This window comes from Siphateles boraxobius, unplaced genomic scaffold (assembly GCF_051911475.1).
Source record: "Siphateles boraxobius isolate OS27281-9 unplaced genomic scaffold, OSU_SipBor_1 119, whole genome shotgun sequence".
Classification (NCBI taxonomy): Eukaryota; Metazoa; Chordata; class Actinopteri; order Cypriniformes; family Leuciscidae; genus Siphateles; species Siphateles boraxobius.
In genome coordinates, this window is record NW_027508721.1 from 178956 (window position 1) to 204141 (window position 25186).

The window sequence follows — 25186 nt, forward strand, 5'->3', positions numbered from 1 at the left end:
GCACTTTGAACTCTCTCCGAGGCAGGTAGCTGAGTTCCCTTAAGGGCACCATTCCCTCACGTGCCGACTGAGAGACAAGTTCACCCGGTGGTTTTCTTTCTGGCTGTTGAAGAAGGTCTAAGGACTGAGTTAACTGTGTCTGTGGCGGTACAGCATGTGTTGGTAAGCACTGTATGAGTTTCTTGCTAATTTCTTCATAGCTAGCTAGCACTTAAAGTAACTCAGTGTTAGCTGTGTCAGGTGCATTTAAAATTGCTGGTGCTATTGGGCCTGAATTTAGTTCAGCAATATCACTAGGTGACGCAGCCCTAGCTACATTGAATGTGTGGTGGCTCTGTTTGTGAGTGTCTGTGGTGTTTTCAAGGGCTGTTTGGGTAATGACTGAACCTTCAATAAAATCAACACGGTCATCAAGCTTACCCCGCTCAGTATATAACTCAGAATCACCTTTTACATTTGACATCGACACATCATCATCACGACATTTCACCACATCGTCAATAGCGTCTTTCAATATCAACAACTGAACCATTCCCTCGTCCTCCGTGTCAAGTAACTGCTTACTGTACATGAATGAGTTGATGTAATCGTAACATCCTTCCTCGTCTCCCTCAACAAGCTCTGACTGGTTCTCGCTCGACACTGGCTCCACCGCCCTGGCGACCTGAAGAAGCTCTCCAGCTGACAGGGTGAGTAAGCTTTTCCTAATGTCCCACACTAGGCTTTTCCTCCCACCACGTGACATTATGGCTTCTCGTCTCCCCACGGCTAGCAACACAATTCGACGATGATGCAGTCAGCTCCGGATCGTAGACCTCCACTCGTTCGCAGTTCCAGGGCTGGACAGGGTTAATCACTGCTCAGCGTTGTCATCATTCGGCTCCCGCTCAGCTAGGTGGCACCGAAGGATCCCGGACAAGCCCCCAAGAATCTGTAGCGGATCCCGGCTAGGTCTCCGCTGGCAGATATATATATAATCCTCTCCTAGGAGTGCTCTGGAAATATATCAAATATTACAGAGAAATCAGTGAATCAGGAACACAGTTGCTCATTCTCCATTGACTCGGATTATTTTATTTTCAACTTCAATTTAACTTTGCATCTGCAATCATGAGTTGTTTTCTGTTATTTTGTCTGCTTTGCATTTAAGCACAGGTTATATCCACATTTGGATAACATGAAGCAATATATTCTTGAAAGGTCTGTTTTCAGATAAATGTATACTCACATATTTTACAAACATTAGCTTATCAAACTCTGTATGAAACCAAAAACACACATTTTCCATTTAAATTGTTTTATAAGTGTTCACTTTATACAACAGGATAATTCTCATTTGCAGTTAAGTTTTGTCACATTTACACTATAAAACACACTTCAAAAATGAACATCTCTGCCTCATAACTTTGGCACTCAGTTCTATGAACTTACTCTGTGTTATTGTAATATTAACACACGTGCGCCCTTAAACATGTTCGCAGCCGTAACTGGTCTTATGCTGTACATTCACATTAACTTTTTACCCTTTTAACACATATAGCTGTTTTCCACACACGCTGAAATAACCCACAAATGCCCCGAAGCCATAGAAAATAAATAAAAAACAATCTGCGGGCATCGACCGCCATTTTCTCAACTGCGTACTGTCAATTTGAACTGTTTACACATTTGACATGTTTTTAGCTTATGGAGCACACTTCACTATGGATTCATATAAGTTTATACACATCTGGAGTCACATAAAAGGTGTGTAACTGACCTGGAAATATATCAAATATTACAGAGAAATCAGTGACGCAGGAACACAGTTGCTCATTCTCCATTGACTCGGATTGGGATTCGTAAATTTTGGGGCATCTCGCCCGGGGGGCGGGGTTACGTCCTGCGTCACATCTCTCATGCGGGTTCTCGTCGACCAGGGTCAGCGCGCACCCGTCAAAGATTCTATAGTTTTTCCAACCGTCTCTCTGGACTCGTCTGTTGAGTGGGAAGTTAACGTTACCGGCCTGTGTAACGTTACATCTTTTTGCACGATGGAGGGTAAGTTTTTAATCATGTTAGATTGTTTTCCTGTTTAGTTAAGATTTCGACTGTTAGATAGAGTTAGAATAGCTAGATAGAGTAACTTAATCTTGACCGTCTGTTGAGTGGGAAGTTAACGTGACCGGCCAGAATGCAAGAAGACGTGTTTGTGTGTGCGTGTGTGTATGCGCCAGGGTTATTATAGTTTTGCATTCTTCATTTGTTATATTTTTATTTCGTTTTGAATTTTTGTTTACAAATTCAGTTTAGTTTTAATTATTTTTTAAAGTGTGTTGGCTAGTTTAGTTTATTTTTTATTTTTTTGAAAATGCTTAGTTTCAGTTTAGTTTTTATTAGTTTTAGTTTTTTTGGGTTATTTGTTAGGGGCAAGATTCAAAAAGGTCAGAATAAGTATTGTGTAATAATAACTCAACAAAAACATCATACAATTTTTTTTTTTTTAATCACACCCCCTTGAAATTCCTTTACCTCTTACAAAGTCCAACCGCCGTACCAAAAATCTATACAGAATTCACACCCTATTTACTCTAGTCTATACAGTCAATTGCATACTCATCTGGATTAATGGATTGAAGCAGCAAACATTCAGTGTTAAAGTAAAAAATTATTTATTATATAACGATTATAACCTTGGTATGCGCGTGTGTGCACAAGACAAAGTTGTATTCATACACTGTAACCCTAACCTTTTCTTCACATGTTGTAGGACTCCATCTTCCCCTGGCTTCGAGCAACACAGAAGGCGCACCAGGTCTCCTGGCAGACAGACAAGTCCCTCATGCTTCCCTCATGGGCAACACAAGCAACGCCTGGGTCAAGAAGCCTGGTGAATAGGACCTGTACTGAAGGATCAGCACAGCCACACTGCTTCACTATATCTTGTAGATAGGTGTTTCTTTTTCTTTTTTGTTTCTTTCTTTTTGTGTGTGTGTTTATTTTGTATGATTACTTCACCCATGTATTTGTACTCTGCTGACTAATGCTGATCCATGTGTTGTTGGTAAGGGGGTGGAGGTGGGGGGTTTAAGGGAAAATTTGACAAATGCTGTATATATTTCCCACATTACAAAAAAAATGTATTGTGTATTTACATGATTAAAATCTTGCATTAAGGCCTGTTTCTATTTCATAATTCCATCTGTAATAGCAGTATTGAGTCTAATTAGTCGTTACTGCTTGAATCACCTAAAGAAGAAACATGAACTGGTTAACTGGAGTTTACTTTTCTGCAATACAATAAGTAGGCCTAACTTTATCGAGGTAAAAGTTTCCCCGCTGTCACCAGACGTAGGTCTAGGAGTGGAGAGAAAAGTGACAAAACCACGGTAGGGCTGTGCAAACAAAGTAGGCTATCTGTCTAGCATTGCCATGTCAGTGTATTGATTGATTCATTGTCCCTTCATAGTTTGTAAGAGACATTTAAGGTTGGATGTATTTAATAAACCGAGCGAAGCCTATTCATCTGTTAATATGAAACGCGACTTGGCCATTGTAATTAAGGCTACAGCACATCTTGTACAACTTAAACCCATGGTAGCTAGGTAACGATAAACAAACTGAAAGACCGCAATTCCTAATTTCGCTTTCGTTCACTAAACAAAGACAATGGAAATTAAACATCACTTTTCCATCAAAAAACGTGTTGTAAACATAACTTATTCGATTTAAGACCTAGGTTCGCTAGCTAGTTCTGTGCCTGCCTGTGTGCGCGCTGACCCTGGTCGACGAGAACCCGCATGAAGAGATGTGACGCAGGACGTAACCCCGCCCCCCGGGCGAGATGCCCCAAAATTTATGGCCGTTTCTCAATATGCGTTCTTGTCTGTACTTGTGTGCTTGTGGACTTGTGAAACGTCATCAGTCGCTGCCCAAGTACTGTCTCAATACACAAGTTTGCATTTTGGCAAGAACGGTTAAAAATCCCGGAAGTGTTCTTGACACGCCCATTTTACCGAGGATGCATCGGTTGGTAACTTGTGTGAACTTGACGGCAGAAATATCCCAGTATTCATTTCGGCATTCAAGGAAGGAGCGGGGAGCAGAAAGGCAGAACAACGAAGTCGTTTTTCTACAATTTCGTATGCTATTTCATCACTAAATTAACTTCTGAGAGCATTTGATGCGAGAAATCTACTGTGTAGATTTCAAATATTGCCATTTTTACGAAAAGTTATGGCGAATCGAAAATATGCTCAAACATTTTCGGTAGTGAAGAATCTCCATACGCGCACGCGGGTGTAGCTAGCGAGCCAACGGGCCAGTCATGCTAAAAACCTGGCTGTTATCATCAATAATTCTTGTTATGTTTGGGTACTGAAGACGACGCTGTGCGGTGGTATTGCGCAATACCAGCAAGAACACATCGCCTCAAACTGTCAGCAGCGTTCTGTGTGCTCGTCACCTCGTAAGTGCATTCTTCCAAGAACAACTAGCAAGAGCGTTCTCCCCAAGAACACAAGTCCGTTCTTTGCATTCTTGGTTTTGAGAAACGGCCTATGAATCCCGACTCGGATTATGAGCTCATCTTGCTCTGCGCATCGTTAAATGTCCCCGTGTGACGCTACTCGCGATTACTGCCACCCTGTGTCCATTTTAGGAAATACATGTCATTGTGCTTTTTCCGTACCCTCTCATTAAAGGTATTGTAGGTAGAAATCCACAAAATTACTTTTTGTCAAAATTTGTTTAAACTGTCTTTATATATCAATACATAATTAAAATGTAAGTACTCTGGAAAAGAAATTATAAAAATCGAGTGTCTGTAGTCCTTTTAGGACTACAATAAACACAGCTCATTATGCCATTAACTCCCACTCCCTCCCTACTCGGCTCCTTCCAAAGCCACGCCCCCAAAACAAATGAACGCGCGATCCCGGCCATTCGCTCAGCTGGAAGAGTCGGACGTGTTTACCAGCTTTACCAGATGTAGTGACATCAGGCACGTGCAGAGGGGGGGGGGGGGCTTTGGGTGCTCGAGCACCTGCCCTTTTGCCCCTTGGTGCCCAAAGTGCCCTTTTGTCAAGGCAAAATTTCCTCTCCTTTTTTTTGTAATTAAAGGCCCTTTTGTGGATGCCTGCCCAATCTAACTATTAGTAAAATTAATGAATAATAATTTAGCCGTAAATATAATGACCCACATGATGACCTTTCACCTGACGAACTCGTCCGGGACGATTCCTCACGCTGCACGCGCATTTTTTGATTTCGCGCGGCTACGCGCACTGCCAGAGGATATCTTCAACTCTGCGGCTGCTGGTAAGTGGTGTTTTATTCTCAGCGAAGTGATTTTGATGTTTGTTTACTTATTATTATTATTATTTTACAAGAACGACGTGAAGAGCATGCTGAGATGTTGTTTATATTGCTGTGTGTAGGCTGTAGAAGTAACGTTAGCTTGCTGTTTGAGGGAGAAAAGTTTCACGGGCGTCGAGAGGTCTGGTCTTTTTATGTTATTTGACTAAAAACTATTATTTTTACTTTAAACTATTATTATTATTATTATTATTATTATTATTATTATTATTATTACAGTATTTATTTAAAAAACGTATAGTGCCATAAAAATTATCATCACAAATCTGGTAAGAGTTTAGGCTTATTATCACATACCGTTAGCTTACAAATATCTTATGTTTTGTGTGCAGAAGCCTCTGTGAACATCTCCCCTAGTAATATTATATAGGCCACTATTATAATATTATTATATTATAGCGGCCTGGGCAGAATCTACAGCTTTACAGCAGGTCAGTGAGCTAGTGAAGGTTCCAAACACTGTCAGCAGTCTTTACATCTTGTCATGGTTACATAAAAATGATTTAATCAGCTAATATATCTCTATATGTTTGTTTTAATGTCTCAGATCAGCTCCAGCAGTATCAGCAGCAGCAGCAGCAGTAACAACAACAGCAAAGGCAGCAAACGCACTTAAGGACTTTAGTAAGAATGTACCAGAACAGGTATCACATTAATGTTAAAAATCTTGTAAAGTATTAATTGCTGTTTCTGTTTGCTTTGTTTTTATTTTCATTGTATAAATGTAACTCTTGTATTTGTGTAAATTAGTTTATGCCATGAAAATAGCCATAGATGCTGATATGGCATTAAATAAAACTATACTATACGAAACATGGGCCACGTTGATTTGGTCCTACACAGTTTACTATAACAGCTGTTCTTTATTATTCTGTATAACAGAGAAGAAAAAGCCATCAGGTTGGGACAACTTAAGATACTTCAGTTTCTAATCCCAGAGTTATTAATAGGTGCACACTGCACATTCATAATTTTTTTTAACTTTTAAACGTAAAATTTGTCTTTTCTGTTCTGTTTCTTTTTCAAAACTGCATCAATGCATTTGCTACTGTATCAATACAGAATCATCCGTATTGATATATTACTGTATTGATATTTTGAGCACAGCCCTATTTAAAGCCTTGTTCCGCATGTGCCCCCTTTTATACTTTGAGCACCTGCCCCTCCAGAGGTCTCTGCACGGCCCTGAGTGACATCATGTCAGAATCACAAGTAATAAAATAACTAACTTTATCAGTATGAATATAAACAATTAACATGGCTGTTAGTACTCACTATCCAGCTCGCATAACGATACTTGTAAAGTTTAAAATATTTTACTAGCTCGTAATGGAATCAAACTCAATATAAGGCAAAGCTATAAATAGCTTCATTGATACACGTTTGCCGTTACTATCAGTTACACTGTGATGAAGGTGAATTTGTAAGATTCATAACATAAGATTGTTTACAGATAAACTGAATTACATACACTCAAACACCTTCTCACAACTGCATTGCAGACCCAAGATAATATAACACACACACACACAACATAGATTGTATAGCACATACAGATACAACATAAAGACATATGTAAACATATGTAGAGCATATAACAACAAACCAAACGTGAAAAAACGGAGTAGGTAGAGTTCACGGTGAAAATAGGAACACAGTTTAGGCAGAGGGTAAAGCTAGGTATAAAAATAGATCCCCTAAACTTTTTAACCTAAAGTTAGATTCGGCGAAATTAAATAAAACAGCTTTCGACTGCAGATAGGCCTATTGCTTATTTATCGTCTCAACCCTGGCTCACTAACAGTAACGTTATACTAGTCGACACCAAAGTTACACTGTCATAGCTAAGCCAGTACCGTTAGTTATGCTACGTAACGTTAGGTAGCTAATATTAGGTAGCTAGGTGTGCTAGTGATACATGCTTCATGAAAAAATAAATGCCATCAAAATGAAAACAGCAAGATTACCTGTCCAGCAGAAATAAAGCCATCATGGAGTCACTTTTCAGCCCCTTGAGATCACTCAGTTGTAGCCGACGCTGGAAAGCCACACCGACTCTCTTATGATTTCTTTATTTATCCAAATACTTTTTGTTCACAGCCTTTTCAAATACTGTCTTCCTTTTTTTAACTCGTTTGACTTCGCTGCCTCTATATGCAGGTAACGTTACTGAGAATTGTGACTGTTCTTTCTCTGCCATAATTGTTTGTTATTACTAGTTCCTTTTCAAACGGGTGCGCGCATTTGGGCTCCTCCTGTATCAGCAGAGGTGGTATCCATGGTAGCGAGGGAGAGTGACAGTCGCCCCAGCCAATCATTTCTTTCGTCCCGAATGGAATAATGAGCTGTGTTTATTACAGTCCTGAGAGAACTACAGAAACTCGATTTTTATAATTTATTTTCCAGAGTACTTACATTTTAATTATGCATTGATATATAAAGACAGTTTGAAAAAAATTGGAAAAAAGTATTTTTGGGGATTTCTACCTACAATACCTTTAATATTCAATTATATAAATCAAAATAAAATAAAATGCTATTGCATTAGGAAAGGAAACAAAAAGTAATTCTCAACAAAACTTATTTTGTGAGTGTCACACTTGTATAGGCTACACAGTGATATGAACCGTAATGATGATAGTAGCGGTTTTACCGTATCAACTCAAGTCTGAGTCAGATAATGCAACGGTCACATTTGGGCTGTAGGAAGAACAAGATGAAGATCGAGTTCTAAAAGGCTTTAATAATCCATATGAGTAAAAAATCCAAAAGACAGGCAAGCGAGCAAACACAACTTAACATTAACATGACCAGACAAATGAGAACTCAAAACACAGGAACTTAAATACACAGGTAAACAAGTTGATCAACGACGACACAGCTGAACGTGATGGCAAATCATATTAGTTACCATGATAAAAAAGGAGAGGCGGGAAAACTGAACAAAGAAAAACAGGAACTGAAGAATGCAAATTAGAAGTCCATGAAAATTTATCTAAACTCACAAATAACAGAATAACTCTTACCGAAACATTGGAAGAAGTAGCTGATCGAACTGAAACACCATCGCAATAATGTCTTCAGCAGGACGTTTCTAAGTGTTAAGTTATTTAGTTTGTCATATGTTGTATTAGATGAGACGTAGGTTGGAGTTAAACTGCTGTGATATCATTGTAAAAATTTATTTTAATGTGCTTGTTTAGTGTTGGCACACAATTAAAATTTCAGTAGTTGGTACCGGTACAATTTCATGGTTCCAATGAAATTATGATAGCAAAAACAACGAGAACAATCTCTCTTGAACTAATTTGAAAATTTCAAAGTGAATTTGTGTTGCAGGAAAACTGTTTTTTGAGTGGTATTAAGTGGATTTTGACTAACATAAATGATCACGCACTCGACAGACATGTCCATGTTTTACTACAATAATTAAAATTGTAAATAAACAAATACTGTTGTAAATAAAAATCTTTAACAGTCGTTAGAGCGCAAAACACAAATATGAATGGGACCATTTGAAAGATGGTACCCTGTACTACTGGTACTGCAAAATGTTTGGTATTGTCACATTTTTACAATTTCAGTTCGATTTGGTATCAAGGAACCAAGTCCACCCAAATAAGCCTTAAGAAGATTAGTACCCAGTCAACTACTGTGCTACTGTGTAGTTGGGTCATCTATCTGTGGTGTCAGTGGTGGGCTTGTGATGGGGGTATGTTTTATGGGTAAACTCTGTTTTTAAACACATTAGTTTCACAATTAGTTAATTATGGAGAGTTAATGCACTATGGTTTAATTGACAGGTCCCAGTGGTTATAGTTTATTTTTGCATGCTTCTGAGCATGGGTCCAGAAACCAAATCGTCACACACTCTTTTACCACTTTAAAAGGTTTGGAGTGATGGAGAGTATGGTAATAATATCTGATTGAAACTCGAATACCCCCCAACACTCATAAATTGAAAAAGAAAATAAATGAAAGAGAGACAAAGGCAAACTAAGAATTATTATTTTTATAATTAGAATGAATTAATCCACATCCATGGGTGCTAATGGATGGTAGTAACCTTATCAAAGTTATGAGACTACTGATAAATAATCCCTACTAATGCAATCGAAGTTATGCTTCAATTTAAATATTGTGTCCTTAAAGTCAAGTCACCTTTATTTATATAGCTCTTTTTACAATACAGATTGTTTCAAAGCAGCTTTACAGAGATAGTAATAGGAAATGAATGTTGTAATAATATTATTAAATATAAAATTAAATGTCCCCAACTAAGCAAGCAAAAAGCCAATGCGAAGAAAGGCGAAAAAGGCGACAGTGACAAGGAACCAAAACTCCATCAGATGACAGAATGGAGAAAAAAAACCTTGGGAGAACCCAGGCTCAGTCAGGGGTCCAGTTCTCCTCTGGTCAACGAACGAACAGTGTATGATTATGATTCAGGCAGCATTATAGGTCAGAAGTCAGATTGGATCAAAACTTTCACAATATTTATCCAGTTCCATCTGGTTAGGGGTCGGAGTCATCACGCCGGTATGGAGACGAGTTTGTTGAGGTGTCCATGAGGCCTTCACAGGGCTGATGAGGCTGGCACTTCAGGGATGCATTGTCGTCGAGTTTTGTCTTGGTTAGTTGAGTTTTTGTTCACATATCTTGGCTTCAAGTTTACCCTTTCAGTTTAGTCTTCATTGTGACATAGTTGGTCACCTTGATTATTGATTACGTTCATCTGTGTTCCCTTGTTAAGCCTTGTTAAGCCTTTGTATATATTCTCCTTGTTCTGTTCAGCCCCTTGCCTGTTCGCGTCTATATGTAATGTGATAACTATTCTTCGTGCATTATAGAGTTTATTAAAGTATCCGTGTTTGTTATTACTTGCATCATGTATCTTATCAAAACTATGAAGGACGTGACATATAGAGAGACACGCAAATTAAATGTCACATTCATTTTCCCCTTAAGGTTCTTTAAAACAGCACTAATAGCGTTTCATTAGCTTAGTAAACTATGTCATCTTATCTGCAGGAAGGATTGTCCTTGTGTATTAAATTAAAGCACCCAACTGACATCCAGATATAACAATTGAATTATTATTCTTAGACGTATCAGTTCTGAATTAAATTAACGTTGACTCAGAGGTCAGGGGGGTGTCAGCATTATCTTCATACAGCAGGAATATTATTTGGCTATGCACATCATGTACAAAGGTATTAAACTGCCGGCGACTGAATAGTAAGCAGATTACATATTATGTAAGTACATAAAATAAGTGAAGTAGGTTCTATTTCTTAAATCAGATTGAAATTATTAAATTACTTTATCCAAACTATTCCCTTTCCCAAGCCATAGTTCAACCAAAGAATATGATCATTTCTGGTATTTTACATGATACTACCATGGTGAATCATAATGTGTGATTTTCAAGTCATTTTTTAACTTCCATTAGTCCGAAACATAAATTTACTGAAAAGTGGTTTCTTACGTGAAATTAATTAATATCACACATCTCTAAAAACTTCTGATTTAAGCCAATAATAATTGATCATTAGTCTCTATATGATGACCTTTCAGTGCTTTCAACCTTATCTGTTGAAATCAAGATTATTTAACAGTCACAGACAGTCATTTCTCCTGCTACATTTTACCAGCTTGCTATCACTGTTGTTTTATCCCAACATTTAGTAATCCAAAAAGGTATTCTGACACCAAAGTAATTGTAGCACATTTTATTAGACTTTTTTTCTATTAGTGTCAACTGGTGTCAATGTAATTTTTAATGGATTTTAGTAATTAGTTTTCAAACTCACACAGGTATCACTAACCACTAACATTTCTGTCACAATCACATTTGTTTTGACTCCTTGTGTTTCGTCATAGTCTGCCTTTATCATTGATTTGTTGTCACAGACACTAATTATGTTCATCTGTGCACTCATCCATCACCATCATCATCACCTATATGTTCAGTTCTGTTTCAGTTCAGTGTCCAGTGTTATCTAAGGGGGCTTTCACACTGGCAGTTTAGTTCGGAACGGGGCACGGTTGCTCACTGGGGTATCGAACCCGAGACTACTTGGAGGAGGTGGTCTGAGTTCGGTTGATCCCGAACCGTGCTGCGGTTCGCGTGTATGTGCAAGCAACACGGACTCGGGTGCGCAATTGTTCAGAAAGTAAAGTATCCTGCCGCTGCGCAAGCGTTTTAGCCGATTATGATGTATTTAGTTAAATAAAACACACGTAAGATATGAAGATTTACCTACGAGCAAGAGTGAGTCTGCAGTGTATTCGCGCATAGTGCGTGCAATCAGGGCAACAAATTAATGGAAATCCACTGTCTCCTTAAAAGAGTCCATTTGCAAGCAGCAGAAAGACAGCTTATGCGACACACACACACACACACACACACACACACACACACACACACACACACACACACACACACACACACACACACACACACAATAAACCTTTTGTGTTGTTTACTCAGCTATGCATAATAGCACCAAATTAATAAAAAACATACTGCTGAAATATATTGACCCGCGTCGTGTTTTCTATCATGCGCCGTGCACGTTTGCAATGACGTAAGATGCACGCAAACACACCAGAGTTTGATAGAATCAAGTTGAGTGTGAAAACAGACCAATTTTGCGGAGGGCGCCGGGATCAATCGCGCTCGGCCTCGGACCGCAGCAAACAAGCCTAGTGTAAAAGCCTAGTGTAGGTGGGGACATCCCCCCTCCCCCCATTCTATTCTTTAAAAAAAGTGCATTAGATTAAACTGGGAAGGGTCATAAAACTTGCATATTGTTATCCTAGGTTTACAGCTTCTATTGTTCTCAATTGTAAGTCGCTTTGGATAAAAAGTGTCTGCTAAATGAATAAATGTAAATCTGTTGCGGTTTGATGCTGTCTTTTCCTGCATACAAAATGGTAAATTATTTTTGTAGTCTATCATATGGCTAGCAAGTTTAACCCTCCTACCAGATATTCTTATTTGGATATTATCAATCAAATAATGATGCATTATATTTGAATAACCAACAGTGTTAACTTTTGCCCTTTTAACATTGCCAACATATTTTTCCAGCACATGTGGCTAGCAAGTAGGCTACACTCACAAATACATTACATAAACAGAATGTAGAAACGAAAAATGTCTCAGATGATCCACTGTTTATGACTGCAAGATTCTAAGTTAAGGTAGGCTAATTAACATTCAGTGACTTGCTAACGTAAGTTAGCATTCTATCATGATAGCCCGACTTCTATGAGTCTATCCGTGCTGCACACCCCTAATTAATGCTCCTAACCTTGAAAGATTGCAGAAGCTAGGTTTAACTGTAACAATATCCTGGGTAACCAGGATCACCAGTTAATACTATTTTCCACAGTAGAATCTGCATTTGAAAGCCTGGTCAGTCACTACTACTAACTGCTAGTTATTTGTGTGACTAGTTATTTTTGCCTACTTACACTCTGCTTTATGAAAAAAGCTTCGTATGTCCCCTTTCTTCTTCTTGGGTGACATAGCTGATCTACAAAGTACAAAAAGGGGCAAAAAAACTGAATATTATAAATGTTTTACACTAGCCTTTGAATATGGCAGGCAGAGAGACAGCCCTGGTAACTTACCGTCGGCGTCGTCACACACACACACACACACACACACACACACACACACACACACCTCCGACCCGCTCGCTGCCAGTGAGTGCAAGCACAAAAAGTAGTCCCGGCCCGCGCGTGTAGCCTGCCTGTCAGATACCCTGCCGCCAATCAAATTACGGCGTATCTTGTACTGTCGTCGTCCTGGCCGTTGGAATCGATCCAAATACAGCGCAAAGATCCAAATGCAGCGCAAATATCAGAATAGCAGTTCAAAGGAGCTTGCTAAATATTGGTGGGGACAAATTTGTCATCTCAAAATATTGATTGGGACAAGTACCTAGCGTCCCCCCCTAAACCTACGCCCTTGCTTGGATTTACCTGTGGATAATATTAAACCCTATTTGAGCTATGAACCTGTGTCTTCGAGCACTTTATTCAACTCTAGCTGTGACAGAACACTGGACCAACAAAGTATTTAGCTATGTGTTTGCTGAAACTTTATTTTATCTCTTCTGTCAGTTCATGTTTTTGGTTCATTTTTCACCCCTTCATGGTTTTTAGTTAAACTTATGTGCCTTGAGCATGGGGAAATGCTACCTCTTGGAACATTTAGAGGAGTTTTTGGATCTCGGCCATCAGACCACCTTCCCAGATGACTGCCAGTGTATTTTCCTGCATCTCAACACCGCCACACGTGCATAGTTGTCCGGGGAGGTTCCTAGAGGGAGCTTCATGACAATTCACTTCATGTGGAGTGGGTGCTGGCTTCCTACGGATCAGCGTTCACCGTTGAGGATGCTGCCAGCCCCACTCCCGATCCAGTGCCCAGCCAGAACCACCCAGACAACTAGGATCGACAGCCTGAGCCCACCAGTGTGAAGGATAATGCTGTGACGTAGCCCGCGCCCCCAAGAGTGACCGAGGATCACATCGCTATGGAGCCCGTGTAGCGCCTACCTGACCAGGTGTGTTAGCCTGCCAAGCCATCCATCGCCAAGGGAGTGTTGGTGGAAGTGAAGCTACTGAGAGTGAGTTTTTTGCCAAGACCCCTTTGGTTTTGAGTTTGGGGAGGACATTTTTTCTAGTCCTAGTACTATTGCCTAGAACCAGTCTGTCTTCTGTCTGTCTTGCTGGCCCTGCCCAGCCCCCCACTACCTCTCCAAACAAACATTACGTACGGGCTCTGAACCTTCGTCTTCATGCACTTTATGCAACACTAGCTGTGACAATTTCACAACCACCATGTCATAATTTTGTCTTCATTTTCTCTTTCTTTACTTGTGTTTGTGCTTTATTTATGCTTTAGTAAAGGTTGTTTGGTTATGCAGTGAAATTTGAGTTTACAATCTTGTTCTTCCATAGACCTTTAACAGTTCAAACTACCATAGAGCAATACATTCCAATCAGGCAGTACATTATGAATGATTACAGTGTTGTCAGGGTTCAGATTTAAGCTCTTCCTCAGTGCCCCATTACGTTCCATAGACTGAGGAAGAACAGATCATCTGCTCCTCCATTAACTGGCATTACCCTTCATAGATCAGAGCACAATATCGATGCCCGTTAGAGCATTTGAAGTGAATAACATTATGGCACAAAAAGAGATCTAAAGGACAGCCATGAAGATGATGCAGTGTGGTGTGATTACATACTCTCTTTATTATCCTGTTTTAAATGTTGTCTGATCAGAGAGATACTTCAATGTTCATCAAAAGAAAGACAGAAAAGACCTGTACATTATGAACTAAAACATGGAAACTACACAATACACTGAAAAACATGATGCACACTTCCATTTCAGTTAATTCAACATCAAAAATAATTTTTGCGTACTTCATTCATTCATATTTGCATAATTATAATATAATCTGCATTTCAGAGAATTACATTAATTGGGAAATCAAGTTTGTTGTGTAGATCACAAATTATATGACTATGGTCAATATATTTCCTTTAGACACATGCAAGCCAAAATATTACTTCATGTAGGTCAATATTTGTTTTGCTTAAGTTCTCCAAACAAAAGTTAAATTATCTTTAGAATTTTAAAGGGGATGTTTAATGCTATTTCATGCATTCTGACTTATTTACACTGTTAAAGAGTTGGATTCTCATGCTAAACATAGCCAAAGTTTAAAAAAACGAGTTGGATGTATGATGGAGTATTTCTGTGCCAAATACACTTTGTAAAGTTTTTTTCGAGTATGGCCCTGAATGACATCATAAGGGGCGGAATTCCTAGTATGGGCACTTCTCCCGGAAGAGCATGCACACACAACCAGAGAAAGAGCAAGAGTGCGCCCATTAACGTGCAAGTTCGGTTAACAGAAGCCGTTGGCTGTGCTGCACGGCACGTCTCAAGGAGCTCGGCTATTTTCAGAAAAAATCTGTCTTTTATAAATCTGATAAGATTAAAGAGTCTTCAGAGATATGAAGGATGCAATTCTACCCTATAGGTACTCAAGATTAACATGAGATTGGCAGAAACTGCGTGTGTTATGTCCCCTTTAAGATAAAACAAAAAACACTCTGTTAGACACCATTTATAGATTACGTACTATCAATTAAGACAGGAATATTCTCTTAGAAAGACATTGATGTCTTTTTTTTATATGCATAATCTGTTCTGTTATGTACAATAAATAGATAAATGAATAAATACATGTTTTATTAAATAAAGTATCCAGTCTGTTAAACTCTTGAGTCAGTCTGAGAGGCCATTTACATGACACTCTTTTCATCTAAAAGCAGAAAACTTTTTATGCAAATTGGCTGTCCATTTACAACAACCGCGTTTTGGGGGTCTGAAAATGCAAACTATTTAGAACGGGATTCAAAAAGCAAGATTTTGAAAATTATACTGTTATTGACTAGTAAACTACAAGAAAGTTTTGTAAACTACAAAAATGCTAATTTGTGAAAACTGTGATTTCATGCGCATGCGTATTACGCGTTCAGTCTACAGGTGTGTAGTTTTTCTTTACAAAGGGACCGCTAACTACTGGTCTGCCGGCAGAATGCAGTGTTTTAGTCATTTTCGCAGATCCATGTACACGGGGTTAGGTTTGACAATGTTGTCGTCTGCCCTCAAAAAACGCGAACGAAAAACTTTCCGTTTTTAGTTTATCGCTGTTGTGTACAGGCCTGTTGCCATGAGAACTCCAAGATGTGTTTCAAAGAAAAAACAATCCAGAATAGCCAAAACATCAAATATAATATTTAGCTAATGAAGGATAAAACAAAGGCGGAATTCAGAATGGCAGAAATAGTACTCTGGTTCACAGAGCAGCTGAGATAGATCAGGTAAGCTATTTGAGAATCTATCTATAGTGGTTGGAAGGATTGTTCTGCCTGGTCGATAACGTGGCGCAACATGACAAATTTCAGCAGTACGTATTATGCAAGTTACCATGTAATGATCAGTGACATCATTACTTTGTGGTACAATATCTATATCGGTTCCATATGGTATATATTGGTTCCATATGATATAATTAAAGGTGCTCTAAGCGATGTCGGGTGACATCCCTTCTTGTTGACGTTTAAAATATTGTCAAACAAAACGAAGGCTAGCTAGACCCTCCTTCCTCCTCATCTGCGCACTGCGTTACCATATAATGATCAGTGACATCATTACTTTGTGGTACAATATCTAAATCGGTTCCATATGGTATATATTGGTTCCATATGATATAATTAAAGGTGCTCTAAGCGATGTCGGGTGACATCCCTTCTTGTTGACGTTTAAAATATTGTCAAACAAAACGAAGGCTAGCTAGACCCTCCTTCCTCCTCATCTGCGCACTGCGTTACCATATAATGATCAGTGACATCATTACTTTGTGGTACAATATCTAAATCGGTTCCATATGGTATATATTGGTTCCATATGATATAATTAAAGGTGCTCTAAGCGATGTCGGGTGACATCACTTCTTGTTCACGTTTAAAGTATTGTCAAACAAAACAAAGGCTAGCTAGACCCTCCCTCCTCCTCATCCGTGCACTGCGTTACCATATAATGATCAGTGACATCATTACTTTGTGGTACAATATCTATATCGGTTCCACATGGTATATATTGGTTCCATATGATATAATTAAAGGTGCTCTAAGCGATGTCGGGTGACATCACTTCTTGTTGACGTTTAAAGTATTGTCAAACAAAACGAAGGCTAGCTAGACCCTCCCTCCTCCTCATCCGCGCACTGTGTTACCATATAATGATCAGTGACATCATTACTTTGTGGTACAATATCTATATCGGTTCCATTTGGTATATATTGGTTCCATATGATATAATTAAAGGTGCTCTAAGCGATGTCGGGTGACATCACTTCTTGTTGACATTTAAAGTATTGTCAAACAAAACAAAGGCTAGCTAGACCCTCCCTCCTCCTCATCCGCGCACTGCGTTACCATATAATGATCAGTGACATCATTACTTTGTGCTACAATATCTATATCGGTTCCATATGGTATATATTGGTTCCATATGATATAATTAAAGGTGCTCTAGGCGATGTCGGGTGACATCACTTCTTGTTGACGTTTAAAGTATTGTCAAACAAAACGAAGGCTAGCTAGACCCTCCCTCCTCCTCATCCGCGCACTGCGTTACCATATAATGATCAGTGACATCATTACTTTGTGGTACAATATCTATATCGGTTCCATAGGGTATATATTGGTTCCATATGATATAATTAAAGGTGCTCTAAGCGATGTCGGGTGACATCACTTCTTGTTGACGTTTAAAATATTGCCAAACAAAACGAAGGCTAGCTAGACCCTCCCTCCTCCTCATCCACGAACTTAATGATCAGTGACATCATTACTTTGTGGTACAATATCTATATCGGTTCCATATGGTATATATTGGTTCCATATGATATAATTAACGGTGCTCTAAGCGATGTCGGCGACATACATTTTTGTTGACGTTTAAGGTATTGTCAAACAAAACAAAGGCTAGCTAGACCCTCCCTCCTCCTCATCCGCGCCCTAGCTAGATCCTCCCTCCTCCTCATCCGTGCACTAGCTAGACCCTCCCTCCTCCTCTCCGCGCACTTAATGATCAGTGACATCATTACTTTGTGGTACAATATCTATATCGGTTCCATATGGTATATATTGGTTCCATATGATATAATTAACGGTGCTCTAAGCGATGTCGGCGACATCACTTCTTGTTGACGTTTAAGGTATTGTCAAACAAAACAAAGGCTAGCTAGACCCTCCCTCCTCCTCATCCGCGCACTAGCTAGATCCTCCCTCCTCCTCATCCGCATACTAGCTAGACCCTCCCTCCTCCTCATCCGCGCACTAGCTAGATCCTCCCTCTTCCTCATCCGCGCACTAGCTAGATCCTCCCTCCTCCTCATCCGCGCACCTAATGATCAGTGACATCATTACTTTGTGGTACAATATCTATATCGGTTCCATATGGTATATATTGGTTCCATATGATATAATTAACGGTGCTCTAAGCGATGTCGGCGACATCACTTCTTGTTGACGTTTAAGGTATTGTCAAACAAAACAAAGGCTAGCTAGACCCTCCCTCCTCCTCATCCGCGCACTAGCTAGATCCTCCCTCCTCCTCATCCGCGCACTAGCTAGACCCTCCCTCCTCCTCATCCGCGCACTAGCTAGATCCTCCCTCCTCCTCATCCGCGCACTAGCTAGATCCTCCCTCCTCCTCATCCGCGCACTTAATGATCAGTGACATCATTACTTTGTGGTACAATATCTATATCGGTTCCATATGGTATATATTGGTTCCATATGATATAATTAAAGGTGCTCTAAGCGATGTCGGGTGACATCCCTTCTTGTTGACGTTTAAAATATTGTCAAACAAAACGAAGGCTAGCTAGACCCTCCTTCCTCCTCATCTGAGCACTGCGTTACCATATAATGATCAGTGACATCATTATTTTGTGGTACAATATCTATATCGGTTCCATATGGTATATATTGGTTCCATATGATATAATTAAAGGTGCTCTAAGCGATGTCGGGTGACATCACTTCTTGTTGACTTTTAAAGTATTGTCAAACAAAACGAGTCGAGTTAACTCGAGTCAGAATGTACATGTGCAAAGTTGCATTTGCCATCCATCACTGTGACATCAAATGGACTTTTAAAGCTGAAATAATGAGTGGATTAAGCTTGGAATAACGAGAGAAATAACATGGATAGAACTTTCTTGTTGGTGGATTGTAATGCATCACAGTCAGTCAGGTAACGTTACAAGGAAGTGAGACGACTGCTACTAAAATTAGGTAAGACAAAAAGTTTTATTTTTCGCAACTTGTGTGAAATAATATGTGACAGTCGGGTTTGTGTCTTCCCGCTGGGTTCGGGTCCAGTTTTCAAATAATAGACGGGTCCAGGTCGGGTCCGGGCAGTACATTTATGGCATTTCTCGGATCTGCACGGGTCCGGGTCCAACCTTTGAAATAATAGACGGGTCCGGGCCGGTTCGATGTAGCACATTAAGGGTCTCTTCCGGTTCGGGCATGAATTTTTGGACCCGTGAAGACCTCTATCAGACGGGGCTCATGCTTATAACAGTATCCTGGTGAAGTAGACTCATTTAGACCGAAATACTCATTTGGTTTAAGCCAGGTTTCAGTAAGGCAAAATACATCGAAACTATTATCTGTGAACATGTCATATACAATAACCGCCTTAGGTGTGAGCGATCTAATGTTTAGAAGATCTAGCTTTAGAAATTGTTTTTGTTCACTGATTTTGAGATTTTCTGGTTTAATTACAATAAGATTTTTCCTAGATCCTACAGTAGATTTTAGGGCTGCAACTAACGATTATTTTGATAATCGATTAATCGGACGATTATTTTTTCGATTAATCGATTAATCGGATAGAAATTAAATTAGCTTTTTTTTTTTTTATAACTAAATAAAACCGTAAATCAGGGTATTTATGTGTAAAAGTGTACTTTAAAAAGTGCAAAAGCCACACATTGAGTTTTACTAATATCAATATTTGCATTGTTTTTAATGATAATTGCTGATGGCAAGTTGACAAACATGATTATTGTTAAAAAAATGATATCCAACATATTATGTTTTAACACAATTTTTGTTAAAACAAATTTACACAGACATGTTGTTCAGATGTGAATATCTGAACTAAAAACAAACTAAAAACATCTAAAATATATAATTCATTTAATTTTTATTTAAAATTAATTATATATAAGGAATATAAGGATAAAGAATATAATATATATTATATATAATATATAAAAGAATAATATAAGGATAAATTGATTAAATAAATATAGAAAGACTGAAAACAATTGTGTGAACGTAGAGCCGCAGTAGATCGCGTTTGAAAAACAATTAAAACTTAGTAGACAAATGCTATAAAAAGAGAACGGAATGGAGGTAACGTTACCCAGCAAGCTAACAGGCTTGAGTAAAGGACAGGAGAAATTATGCATTAGTGCACAAGCATTCGCTGAAAACCACTGAGTACAGTGACTAAAAAACAATATTTTACTACTGCTGTTATTAACTGCCTTTATATTTAGTGCTTCGCTTTGAAAAGACCGTTTTAATTTAACCTATTTCTGCGGTAGCGCTATTTTAATCCATCACTTACGTTGCGAGCGAACTGATTGCGCAACCTGATGCTCGAGACAAAATACAGACATCCCAAGATCCCGGAAGTCCCGGGAGTCCCCCGCATATTGATTGCGGCTCCCTGATGCCCGCGAATTAGTTCAAACTCCCGAAATCTAGAGCGCGCAAGCAAGAGCGCGCATGCGAGACAGAGACTGCTCCAAACCGTGTAGCGCGCGCGCTCGGCAGAGCGCCTGAGGGAGAGAGACCTTGCGTGTGTGTGCGTACCAGTAAACGCTCCCCGTGACGTAAGCAGACCAACTAATCGATAATGACATTCGTTGACAACGATTTTCATAATCGATTATAATCGATTTTATCGATTAGTTGTTGCAGCCCTAGTAGATTTATTGTTTGGCCTTACTAAACAAGGAATAGACACAGTTTCTATATAATGTTCTACACTACTTATATCAATTAAGTTGGGACAGCAAAGACTGTGATTTGGACTTTGACTTACTAGTCAGATGGTGTGTAACGTCTTGGAGATGTTGTCCGACAGAATAGCCGCTCCGATTCTGCTAGGGTGCAGGCCATCAGCACGGTAGAACCTAGGTCGCTCCCAGAACAGATTCCAATTATTTACAAAGAGCAGTTTCTGTTCATTACACAATGACATTAACCATTCATTTAGTGCAAATAATCTACTGAAACTTTCCTGTCTTTGTCGTTACGTGGGAAGCGGTCCAGACACGATGATCGTTGCTTCAGGCGATGTGCTGTGTACCGTCTCGATCAGGCTCCTGTAGTCCTTGTTCAGAACCTCCATCTGCCGCAGCCTGATGTCGTTCACTCCCGCGTGCAGCACAACAGCTCCGACGCGCTCGTCACCGTTCAAGATCTCGGGAACATGTGCAGCGACATCTAGAACATGAGCACCAGGATAGCAGTGAGTACGGACCTTACCCTTACCTGAGGTAGCACGGACATGATGGACGATGGAACTGCCGATGATCACGGCGTCGTCGCGTTCCGACTCCCCAAGAGTGGAGAAGCGGTTCCGGGTGGAGATCTCGAAGACCGAGAGGGGCGGAGAGGTTCTTGCTCTGGTCCTGGCTCGTGTCTTCCACTGTGGGATCACCCCGGGTCCATGGTGTTGTGTCGGTGCTGGAGTGAATCGAGCCAGGGATGATCGCGTCCTGGGTGCTTGCGTCCTGTGCAGAGAAACACACAGAGTAGATGAAGTCGGAGTCAAAAAGTCACTGACTTGTGAGCATCGGCGCGTGATGTTTCAAGCGCTGATCGCCGATCTCGCAGCTCGGCTTGCCTCTCTAGTAGACCACGGATCTGCTTCTCCACGGACTCCAGCTCCAACAGCACCGAATGCAGCTCGAATGTGTCCTCACCTGCACTCAGAGGTAACGTTAGACACACATCCGATATATTCGCCATTATAACAGATAAACATTTTTATTCCCAGATAGTAGACCTACTGTATGGTATACTGTGCTGAAATATGTACACAAACAGGTCTTTCATATCTGTTTCAGGATTATAGCCATTTACATATTCAGAAGTTTATTTTTTTTAAAGAGCATTTAACTTTCAGAAAATCTTGAATACAACCTCAAATTAAATATTATATAGGCTTTTTACATTTATTTTCATATAGTTTAAGGTATGCAATTCTTGCAACCAAGTTAAAATTTATACTTTAAGTAAGTTGAATAGTTTGACCTAACAAATGCAATCAACAATACAATTATGTAAAATGTAGAGCGATTATTGTATGAATTTGAAATGGAGCACTAGCATTCCTCTTTCCATTTCTGCCATCAAGAGAAATAAGATAAGTGTATGCTCCTTTACTCCTGGAGGAAACAGATTTTGAAGTCTGATTTAGACTAAACTGTGTTACTAAGTGTTAGAAAGGAAATAGTCTTTATTCTGAACCTTGCAAGTTCCAAGGACTTTGCCATTAATAGTGCAGCCTGAAAGAGCATAATGACCTCACTAATTGAGAAAACTATGAAAGGCAAGTGAATTAGGCATGAAGAACTTTTTTCTTTCAATGCAGGATGCACACAGTCCTGTAAATTGACATGTTTTGATGAGCTGTGTAAAAACATTAAAGCCACATCAGATGTCAAATGGATATTTTGAATTGAGCCATTGTGAAACTTGTACATTTAGTCAACTCAATGGGTTTACAGTTCCCTGAAGTTCCCTGAAGTTCAAGGGAACTCGAGCTGCGTTCAGACGCGGTGGGAACGCTCTGCGTGATTGCATCGTGAAGCACGTGTATAATAAGTCCAATGGAAGAGCTAGACGTCATAGGCGGGTGACGTCATAGACCAGGAAGCTATAAAGCACACCTGAAAACAGACCGCGACAGCTTCTGTTGCCTTCAGCAAGCGATCTGTGTATTCTGTCCTTGTCATATTTATTGTTGTCTGTCAAGTTGCAATATATATATATTATGGCAAAAGAGAGCAAGCAGCTTCGTGTTGTTCCCTGCCCACGTTATATCACGGGTGGGGACACACACATCAGCTTTCTGGTACTATTGGGGTTCGCAAACGGATCTGACAGCGGGGGTTGGGACGGGCCCCGCCCTATCTCAGCTTTCACCTGCCAGATCCAGTGCTGGCGATTCCAGTTCCGAGGAATTGGTATCGTTAGTGTTTTGTTTAAAAATAAAAAAAAGAGAACAAAACAAATAAAGATATTAAGAAAAAGACAGATGTTTGAGTTTTCAATAAATTAATAAATAAGTCAGCTCATAACTCTGTTGAATAAAGAGGAGCTTAAAAGGAGGTTTATCTAGTGCTGTTGCTAGTTAAATATTTCTGGCCAGCTGAACATTATGAGAGTGAAAAAGAGAGTTTATTAGATGAAATATATCTAAAAACAGAAATTCTCTGTATCTCAGCCTCCTCGTTGGGGACTGCCATTTTTTCCCTATCTCCACACCACACTGAGGCGTTGAGATCGTGGAATAAGCCGGTTTCTATTTTATGTGTTGAATGCCCAAACGTCTAACTATAGTAATGCTATGGGTATTAAGTATTATGGTATGACAGTGCCTCGGGTTAAAGAGATGCTTGCTAGCTTTCTCTCTCCCGAGTCGGCGTCATCATTTTTAACCCCGACGTTACCCACCAGCCATCTTAAATAAATAAAGAAAATTTTATTAGGCAGCGCTGGTGGGTGAATTATAAAGACATGGATGAATGTGAGGTTGTCACCACTGACGCTATTCGAGAATTGCGTCGTGCAAAAACAGATAAACTATACTGGGGAGGGACGGTTTCAAGAAATCGTTTCTCCTCTGCGTCCTCTGGGGGGCGACTCTCTGAGGAGGGTCGCAGCACGGCGAGTTCAGTTGTTTTCCTGCTGGTGGCCACGGAGTGATATATTTATATTATATATATATATATTATATATATATTTTTTTTCTGATTTAAAAAGAAAGAAAAATAAGATAAAAATTATGTTTGTTCTTCTGGACGCTCCGCTTTCAAAAAACTAAGAAATAAACCATTCAGCGGTGTTCCTGAGGTTTCTTCCACTCCAATCTAATGTTCCTGAGACTGCTGGGTAAGGTAGTCTCGGTCTACTAAGCTCCTCGCTGCACAGAGTGCAAAACGAGCATCGCCATTTGGGTCCTCCACAATCGAGGGGGACTTGGGTGGCGGTAGCAGTCTAACCAGTTAGAGATATGCAAGATCTGAGGACTATTTTATCTCTAAAAAAAGCTTGGACAAATAGGAAGCCTCACGGGTGGGGACACACACATCAGCTTTCTGGTACTATTGGGGTTCGCAAACGGATCTGACAGCGGGGGTTGGGACGGGCCCCGCCCTATCTCAGCTTTCACCTGCCAGATCCAGTGCTGGCGATTCCAGTTCCGAGGAATTGGTATCGTAGTTTCTGGCAGCGTGGAAACTACTGCCACATATTTCTCGGTGGGTCCTGCACGCCGAGGCTATCAGGCTTCTAAAGGGTGGTCCCCTCCGGGGTAGGGATGGTTTTTGAGAAATCGTTTCTCCTCGGCGCCCTCTGGGGTGCGACTCTCTGAGGAGGGTCGCAGCGCTGCCAGTTCGGTTGTTCCCTGCCGGTTCGCCGTTCAGGGCACAGAGGTGTCAGCGTCCCCATATGATCCTCCGAGGAGGGTCGTAGAACGGTCAGTTTGGTTGTTCTCTGCTGGTTCGCCGCTTCAGGGCATCGTAGTGACTGTTCAAACAAATCCAGAGGCCAGTCTTGAGAGACTGGTTCCCCTAGTAGAATTTCTGGCAGCGTGGAAACTACTGCCACATATTTCTCGGTGGGTCCTGCACACTATAGAAAAGGGTTCAGAATTCGGTTCTTGTCCGCCCAGATTTCTAGGGGTCCTCCCCACTGTGGTGGACCCCGAGCAGGCTTTGGTTATGGAGCAGGAAGTACTGACACTTCTGCAAAAGGAGCTGTAGAAGGGGTTCCTCCTCCCGGCAGACACTCAGGGTGTTACTGCCATTACTTCATTGTTCCAAAAGAGGATGAGGGGTTGCGTCCTACTCTAGACCTGCGTCAATTAAACAGCAGGTTTCAGTATCTTAAGTTCAAAGTATGCTTACGC

At 40.1% G+C, this 25186-nt stretch overlaps 1 long non-coding RNA gene across 1 annotated transcript in view; it reads left to right on the forward strand.

Moving 5' to 3' along the window:
- The first annotated feature begins 5232 nt into the window (after positions 1 to 5232).
- The window catches only part of LOC143711489 (uncharacterized), a 69485-nt gene continuing 49531 nt past the window's right edge, over positions 5233 to 25186 (forward strand). The window contains exons 1-2 of the long non-coding RNA XR_013194857.1: positions 5233 to 5298; positions 5903 to 5999. This is a non-coding gene — a long non-coding RNA (uncharacterized LOC143711489). The remainder of the gene's footprint in view (positions 5299 to 5902; positions 6000 to 25186) is intronic.